We start from the raw sequence: 8,677 nt of genomic DNA, 5'->3' as shown, positions 1-8,677 counted from the left end.
GCTTTCAACCTCCCTCAGATGTTCCACATTCTTGGTGTCTGCAACTTCCTGGCATTTCCACTGCACGCTGGGCTTCACTTTCACTGCTTCATGCACTGTCCTCTAGAGACACACTGCTTGGCCTCAGAGGCTGTCTTCTGAAATTTGGATGGAAGCCTCCCTGATTTCACAACTATTGTATTTTGCATGCCCATAAAACAAGAACCACATGAATGATGTCAAGGTCTGCTACAAGCTTGAAGAGTAGCCAAGCTTGGATCTTTTCTGCCTTAGACTCTGAGTACCTGGGTGGTTGAGAACTGGCAAACAAATCCTAAGGAACAAATTCCCTATATGGCCCTTTTGGAGCAGGTTTCCCTGAGGCTTTCTTCTCAAAGAAGTCTTTCAAAGGAATTTACCTTTAAACTGTTAAACCCTTGAACCAGTGAAGATGGGGCCTTCCTGATTCTTGAGATACATTCACTGTATCTTTCTTATTGTCCTGGTGCAAAGTACTTTGTTTTTTAAATGCTAATTCTTTCAGCAACCATGATCTACTACACTGCAACTTTGAAGATGTGTGCTTTCTGGCAAAACTAAAATCTTTTAAAATCAGCTTTTTCGTTCCTGTTCCTCATTATAAATCTTGATGGAAGTCCCCAGCAGTACCCATGCCATAGCTGGAAATTTGGACTGACTTAAAATTTCCTCTTCTTGGTTAATTAGTCCACTGCCCATAGGCTCAGTCTTCCCACAAAGTCTCAGGTCATGGACAAAATATAGACAAATTTTCTGCCAGACCATAACATACATGGTCATGATTTCAATTTCCAATGGAGTCCTTGTTTCCAACAGAAGCTTCTTGATCCTTGTCTTTATGGTCTGCATTCTAATCAGCATTCTGACCTTCAACTAGACTCTCCCATTAAGCTTGGCTCACAGCATTCTAGAACTTCTCCGGTCCATATCACCAAACCAGTTCCAGAGGCTTCTAAACCACATGGTAAAGTACACTCACAGTAATAGTCTCAGTCATAATTCTCAGGACCAAAATCAGGCTCAGTCACTTTCTCATCACTGAGACAAAATATCTGACACACACAACTTAGAAGAGGTTCATTTTTCCTCAATTTCAGAAGTTTTCCTCTATAATTAGCAGGCTCAAAAACAGAAGTAGCAGGGTGGAAGGACCTACTTTGGAGAATAGGTGCTTGTGTCATGGTGGCCAGGGAGCAAAGAGAAAAGGAAAGGGAGTGAGAAAGGGAGATATACTCCATCAGACCACATCCTCATTGGCTCAACTCTCCCAAACAGACTCTGCCTCCTAAAAGCAATTCAGTTATTGTGCCCCCTAATCCAATCATTTTCCAAGCACATGAGGCTTTGAGAGCCATTTTAGATTTAAACCATGATACAGTTGTACACATGAGTCTTGTAATAGCATTTGAGTTTGTCTATAGAGTAATCCTGTACAATATCTCAACAAAAAATGATTGCTTCATTTCTAATGGTTAAGAATCAGGAAAATTTATCCACAAATACATGGATTTCTGGCTTCTCTTTAAATATTAAATGACCTGCTTATACTGGCTACACATTCCTACCGGTCTAAAGTAATCTAGGGGTAGAAGGTCCTCCTCTAAATGATGTATTCCCTCATGCTCTAATTCTTTTTGATGTAGCCCATGTCAACAACTTAAGATTATATACCTGGGACTTGCAGAATTTGAGTGGGTAATCACTTCTTAATCAAAGATAGTTTGATAAATCCTTTGCAGATAGGCCAGTAACTTATTAGATAAACCTTTTAGGTGACTATATGGGGCATCTGGTAGTATGAGATGGTAGAGATATAAAGACATGATGTAGTCTTTGCTAAAGAATTCACAACCCAGAGCAAGGTGGGACAAGGGAGGTTAAACACATCAACAGATAGGAATTATATCTTATGATGTGCCTCTGGTATGTATATGAACAGCAACGAGACATAACACCTGCCAAGCAGTTTATGAGAAATACTATTAGTCCTAGAGCATATTTTAGTAAAGAACAAAAGACTTCATTTTGGGGTTGTCAGGGAGAAATATTTGAACTAGTTTTTAATGGATTTGCAAGGTTTTAATTGGAAGAGATGGTGAAAATGGAATCTCTAGAGAAGGCAAAGCCATAAGCAAACCAAAGTACAGAGATGAACAAAAAGAGGGAGAAACTGGAGACTGTAAATCTGGCTGCTAGGGGAGCTAAGGTTTCGTTTTCAGTAACTGTGAAAGATACGGTTTCAAAGGTAAGTTAAGTTCAGATCAGTAATGCTAAGATCTGGGTTGTACCTTTTGGCCAGTGAGCAGTGACTGCAGGTTGCAATGAGGAAGTGACATGATAAAAGCAATGTTTTGGTGGATTAAATATTATCCTTGAGTAGAATAGGTTAAGAGAAGAGAGAAAGGCAAAAGATTTGCAATTTATTATATGCAGATTTCTGGGAATTAAAAAGGTGTTCATGCTTATGAGATTCCCTTTCCAATACTTAAATTTTAACAATTTTAAAAAATGCAAACAAGATATGTCTTGATGGGTGAATCCTTTCTAATGAAAATGACTTGTATCCATTTTACTTCAAAATTGATCTTTTATTTGACTGGCACAAAAATACAAAGGTTTCAAAAGCAAGTTCTTTGGTATTGTGAGTGGAGTTTAGAAAGAGAACTTTGATTTGGTTTCTCATAAATTTTACGCACCTAAGAAAAAGAGAGGGAAAAGCCTCTATTAAATTTTAATAGCGATGATTAAAACTCAATGTGGATGACACCTGATAGTTCTTGTTTACTGTATGAGACAGCAATGTGGCAATATCTCATGGCTATCCTAAGGGCAGTATCTTCTGACTGCACTCAGGGTACTACTGAGTGTGGTTGGTGAATGCCACACTGTTGAGACAGGAGGTGCCTGGAAGTCTTGAGACACTGAAGACACATTCTAGTCTGCAATAAAGAGGCCAAGGTATCACATGATTCTAGGAGTTAGACTAATTGTGTGCTGTTCCCGGCAGACAAAGGCAAATGGTGCCAGAGACAGTTCTATGAAGGAGCAGTCTTTCTAACCGTGATGGAACAGGCTCTTGTGAGAGACCACGAGCTCTCTAACATGAGGAATATTTAAATATGTACACCAGATGTCTTAGTTACTTTTCTCTGGTTGCTGAGACAAAATACCCAACACCCAAAATTAAGGAAGGAAAGGTTTATTTAGCTCTTACAGTTTGTGGAGGTTTCAGTCCATACTTGGCTGAAACCAGGGCAAACCAGGGCTGAAACTTGGCAAACCAGGGCAAATGTTCAGGGCCACAGAAAACAGCAAAGCAACAATAGCAAAAGGGAGGAATGGCGGCAAGCAGCCTCTTTCCCTCCCTTACAAATAAGCAGGCTACCCCCACCCAGGGGGCGTGTAGTACTCACATAATCTCCATGCCCTCCTCTTCCACAGGCGCAGGATGTATACAAAGTAAGCACCCTGGCTCCTTGCTGAATCACTTAGCTAAACCTCTAGACTCCCTAGTAAGGTTCTGGGACCTTGAGCGGAACTTGTTTGCACAGGCTCAGTGCTGTAGCTTGGTCTTGGGGTGTCTTTCAAAAGCGGCATGTGTTCGGAAGATGACTGGATCATGGGGCTCTGTACGCATCAGTGGATTAGTCCTCTGATGAGTTGTAGCTGACTTGCAATTGGGAAATGGGGCCTGGTTGAAGCTGTCACTAGGGGCGGGATTTAGAAGAGTGGACGTCCTTTCCCAGCTCCTTCCTTCTCTCTGCTTTCTGGAGGCCACAGCATGAGCAGCTTCCATCCACTTCAGGCCCACCCTTGCTGTTTCTGCATCTGAGGAAGCTGACTATGAACGGCCACCTCTGAAAACTGTGCACCCAAATAAGCTTCCCTGCTTTAAATTGTGGGCATTGGGTGTTTTGTTCCAGTGCCAGAAAGTGACGAAGACATACACATACAGATGCCAGCTATGGTTTGCTCTGCTTTCATTCCCTCACGGTCTCTTTTCTACCCAAGCTAAGATGGGTAACATCCCAAGCATCTTATGGAGACTGCTTCTGTCAAGATCACCAGTATTTCTCACCCACTAAACACCAGTGTTCTCTGTCTCTGTGGTTCTTCACTGTGCTGAAGCATTGAACACAATGACAACAACTAGGTTATGGAAACAGATCCTACTTTTGGCTGCCCTAACCTTAAATTACCCAGTGGTCTTTTTCCCCTACCTCAGTGATTTCTGTTTTAGTCTCCTTTGATGTTTATTCCTTCTCTGTTCAACATCTAAATATTGGTGTGCCTCAGGGCCCTCCTTAGGATTCCCTTCTCTTCTTCATTTGTATTATCTCTATATAGTAGTTTTAAAGCATCTGACATTCCTTCCAAAAAGATTGGGTATGTTTCCTCCCCTTAAATTTGGGTTGAACAAAGCAATTCATTTGTAATCAATAGAATGCAGCAGAAGAGGTGATTTGTAACCTCAGGGGCTAAGCCATAAAATACCATGAAGCTTCTACCTGGTTCCCTGGGGGTGTTATTCCTTGGCATCCTAAGCTGCCAGCACTGATGACACACTCTGAGGAAATCAGGCCTTTAGAGATTCCAGGTGGAGTACCCTAGTCAGCCGCCCAGCTGAGGACCAAGGCATTATGGAGCAGAGACAACCCTTCCCTAATGTGATTGTCAAATTCTTAGCACATAGAAGCCATGAGCACACTGAAATGGTTGCTTTGTGCTACTGCATTTGGGATAGCTTGTTATGCAGCAACATGACTGATATTCCTCATAAAGGCCTCATTTTATTGCATGACTTTAATTACCATGTGTAAATGCTCATGAGCTCAAAATCCAACCTCTAGCCCTGGTCTCTTCCTAGAACTCCAAACTCTCAACTTCAATTATCCAAGTGTGTATTTTATAGCCTCACAGGGGTCTTAGTATTATCTGCAACTAAATGTGACTAAGGCAGAAAATCGATCCTTGACCCTAAACCTTGCTTTATGTTTTTCCCATCTCTATTCACATTCTGTTTTTGAAGTGAACACTCTATTAGTTTTATTTCTACCCTTTACCCCCTACAAGATTTCATTCTTTCATTAAAGTGTTACTAGAATCGTTCCCCTCCATCTCATCTACCTGCATCTTACTCCTGAGTTACCATGATCCTATTCTCTTCTACTACTACAGCCACTGATCTAGTTTTCCTGTTTCTACTCTCATCCTCTTAAAATCCGTTTTCATGCAGTGACCTATGTGAGTTATTTACCACTGTGTAACAAATGTTTCTGTGGCTCAGGCATCCAGATATGGGCTGCTGGATACTCTGGCAGTGAAGCTCAATGCTTGCCCTGGAAGGATCTGCCCTCTTAGTTCATTCAAATGGTGGTTGGTAGAATTGAGTCCCTCTGGGGCTGTTTGACTAAGGGCCCTGATTCCTCATGAACTATTGGCTGGAGACCCTGGGTGATCACTTGTGATGTAGAACTCTTCATAGGGTGACTTACACCTTGGAAGCTCACTTTGTTAGGGTAGGAGAGCAAGAGAACTGGCAAGTCACAGGTTTTCTTTTTTAATGTAATCATGTAATGATATTCTATAACTATTGCTATGTTCTTTAGCTAGAAGCAAGTCACTAGATGCACCTCACATTCTAAGGGAGGAGATTACACAAGGGCATGAATATTGGGAGTTGAGATCCTTGAAGGCTGTGTCCGAAGCTGCCTACCATATGGCCCAAGAGAAATCCTTAAAAGCATACGTCATATCAACTTGCACACTTCCTTAAAACCCTCCAGTAGGTTTTCTTACTTTTTAAAGTGGAATATAATTTCTTAGCACTTTGCAGAGCCCTATGTATCCAGCTCCTGTCTACTTCTTTCATCTTTCTGTTGTATTCTTTTCTTTCTTTCTTTCTTTCTTTCTTTCTTTCTTTCTTTCTTTCTTTCTTTCTTTCTTTCTCTCTCTCTCTCTCTCTCTCTCTCTCTCTCTCTCTCTCTCTTTCTCTCTCTCTTTCTTTCTTTTTTTGAGAAAGGGTTTTACTATGCAGTTCAGGCTGGTCTTGAATTCACTATGTAGCCCAGGTTGCCTTCAAACTCACAGGGATCCTCCTGCCTCAGCCTCTGAGTGCTGGGATTACAGGTGTGTGCTGGCTTGTACTCTCTTTCATTCATCCATTTCACTCCAGCCATCCTGTTCTCCTTCTTGTTCCTTGCATTCTCCGAGTGTTCTCCTTCATGGTTGCTTTGCTGCACCCTTTAGACAACTTCCCTTTGATCTATATGGAGATGGTGTTCCTTCTCACGAAGATCTCCAGCTCAAGGTCACCCACTCAGAGAGGCCTCCCTGACCATGCAGGTTAACATAGACATCTTGGGTCTCTGTTGTTTTATTCTATGTGTTGCTCTTATCACTTTTTAATATTATTCTTGTTTGTGTATTTATTTCTTTGTTTATTTATTATCTCTTTCTCCCCTTCCCCTCCCACAAGTAGAATGGATTGGCGAGTTCTAGCTCTGGCTCCTTCACCTTATACCTTCAGCAATATCAATCTCTACTAACAGACTACTGGAGACTTTCTTTTATTTTTGTTTTTTTTCTGGTACTGGGAACTGAACTCATGACCTTGTGCTTGCCAGGCAGGCGCTGTGTCACTGAGCTAAATCCCCAGCCCCTACTGGAGACTTTTTAATCATAATTTTCATGAGCAGGTTTACCACAATATCTCTCACCTCTATGAAACTTGTACTTGGGCTAATACTGTTTCAGATGCTTTACATGCACCTACTCGTTTGTCACTACATTTCCATTCTACAGATAAGGAAATCAAGGCACAGAGAGACTAAGTAAGTTGCCCATGATCACAGAGTTGCTAACTAGGAAAACTAGAATTTGCTTTTACTGTCTAATTTTGCTTATAGTCTGAACACTCTCTTCTCATTCATGATGTATAAACTTCTGCAAAAACCCTCCATCATTATCCAACACAGGCTAGTTATCAGATCCATATAATCCCCATCAGTCACTGTCAGGCATATCTTCCGGAAGTATGTGGAACTTGTAGTCTCCTGATTTGTTTTTCTCATTAACTGTGTTTTTACCATTTTAGTGACCATATTTAACTATCTAGGACAGAGAGAGCAGAAATGTTGACATGTAAAGAAACACATTCTGCAAAGTGCTCTTTGAAGCTACTGCTTTACCCAGGGAATGGATTATGTTCCCTCTAAATATCTCTCAGATCTGCCCTGGCTTATAGTCATGGGAAGACTTTCAGAAGTTTTTCTGGTATTTTGGCAGGAATATAGCAACTGTTAGCTGGGTTATGACCTCAAAAATAGTCCCTTGCTCCAAAGAGGTTATTGACTCAATGTTACTTCCTGTGTTACACCATCAAACATACCCCCTGGCTGTAGCAGCGCAGAGTTTTAGTGTATAATTGCTCCCCTCTTTCTGTGTGGAGTGATGCCTACTGCTACGGTTAGACTCCTCCATCTTTTTCCCTTGCAAACTTCTCTCTATACAAAATTTGAAATTTAGCTGGTAATTTTCCAGCAAAGAAATTTCTCCTGCCTAGATAATGATGATCAAACAGCAGACAACAGGGCAGCCTCGGTTGCCAAGAACTGAGAAGGAATAAAGGTCACCCAGCTTCTTACACCTTGCCTTCCAAGAAAGAACAATAATGTTTTGAGGGTTAGGAAAACAGTGACCAAATAAAAATGATGTATTGACAAATATCCAGGGCTCGTTTGGGAGCCCTATCTCTGACATCTCTGCAGGGAGCCAGCCTCATCTTGTAGCTGTACACAGCGGAACTGCTGAGGCCATTTTCTTTGGTACATGTTGTCTTGTCTCTGGATAGGAAGAATGCTATTTTTTGTTTAAGCTCAACATTCACCTGAACAAATAGCAGATGTTGATGAATATTAATTTGTGCTCAGATTAATGCTTCAAAGTGTCAATTTAATTTCTGTTTTGCTATTCAGCCCTTGATTGTAATGAGCTACTTCAGGATGTGGGGAGCATACACCTGGCAGGGGGTGGGGCTGGAGGTCTTCAGGGAGTGGAGCCAGGTCCTTGGGCTTTTATCTCCCTGCAATGGAACAATTCCAGTGGAGTCCAGGTGTCCCCTTAAAGTCACTCAGCCATGCATAGTCCCAGGGAGAGCTGGAGGAGAGAGAGGGAAAGGGAGAGACAGACAGAGACACAGGAGGGAGAGACAGACAGAGAGCTAGTTTTAGGGTAGGCTGGGAGCTGAGTAATTACTCAAGCTATACTACAAGCTGCTGAGGCGACCCACTCAGTCTCCTTTTAATCTATATCTGTCTATGTCTGTTGTTGGCTTTTAAAGTTCCTGAGAGACTTAATTCTATTTTGCCCACCCATAGGGCTATGAAGTGTGGGGAAGAGAACATGCCTTTGAAGTCAGGCATATCAGAGTTTAAATCCCAACCTTGGATTTTTCCAGCTCATGTGATTTCCTCACCTTTCTGAGCCTCAGCTTTCTCACTGTAAAGCAGAGCCACTGAAAAGAGTGAGTGAAGCATCTATGTTCTGTGCTCAGCAAGGGCCTTTCACCAAGAACAATGCAATAAATGAGGTTCCCTTCTTCTTCCCCTTCTAATGGGCAAGCCCATTCTCAAATAGTTGTAAAAATTTAACTTCATCT

The sequence above is a fragment of the Chinchilla lanigera genome, unplaced genomic scaffold, assembly GCF_000276665.1.
Source record: "Chinchilla lanigera isolate Chin_1 unplaced genomic scaffold, ChiLan1.0 scaffold00003, whole genome shotgun sequence".
In the NCBI taxonomy this organism is placed as follows: domain Eukaryota; kingdom Metazoa; phylum Chordata; class Mammalia; order Rodentia; family Chinchillidae; genus Chinchilla; species Chinchilla lanigera.
The sequence above is the reverse complement of the archived record's forward strand: the minus strand, read 5'-3'. Positions refer to the sequence as shown.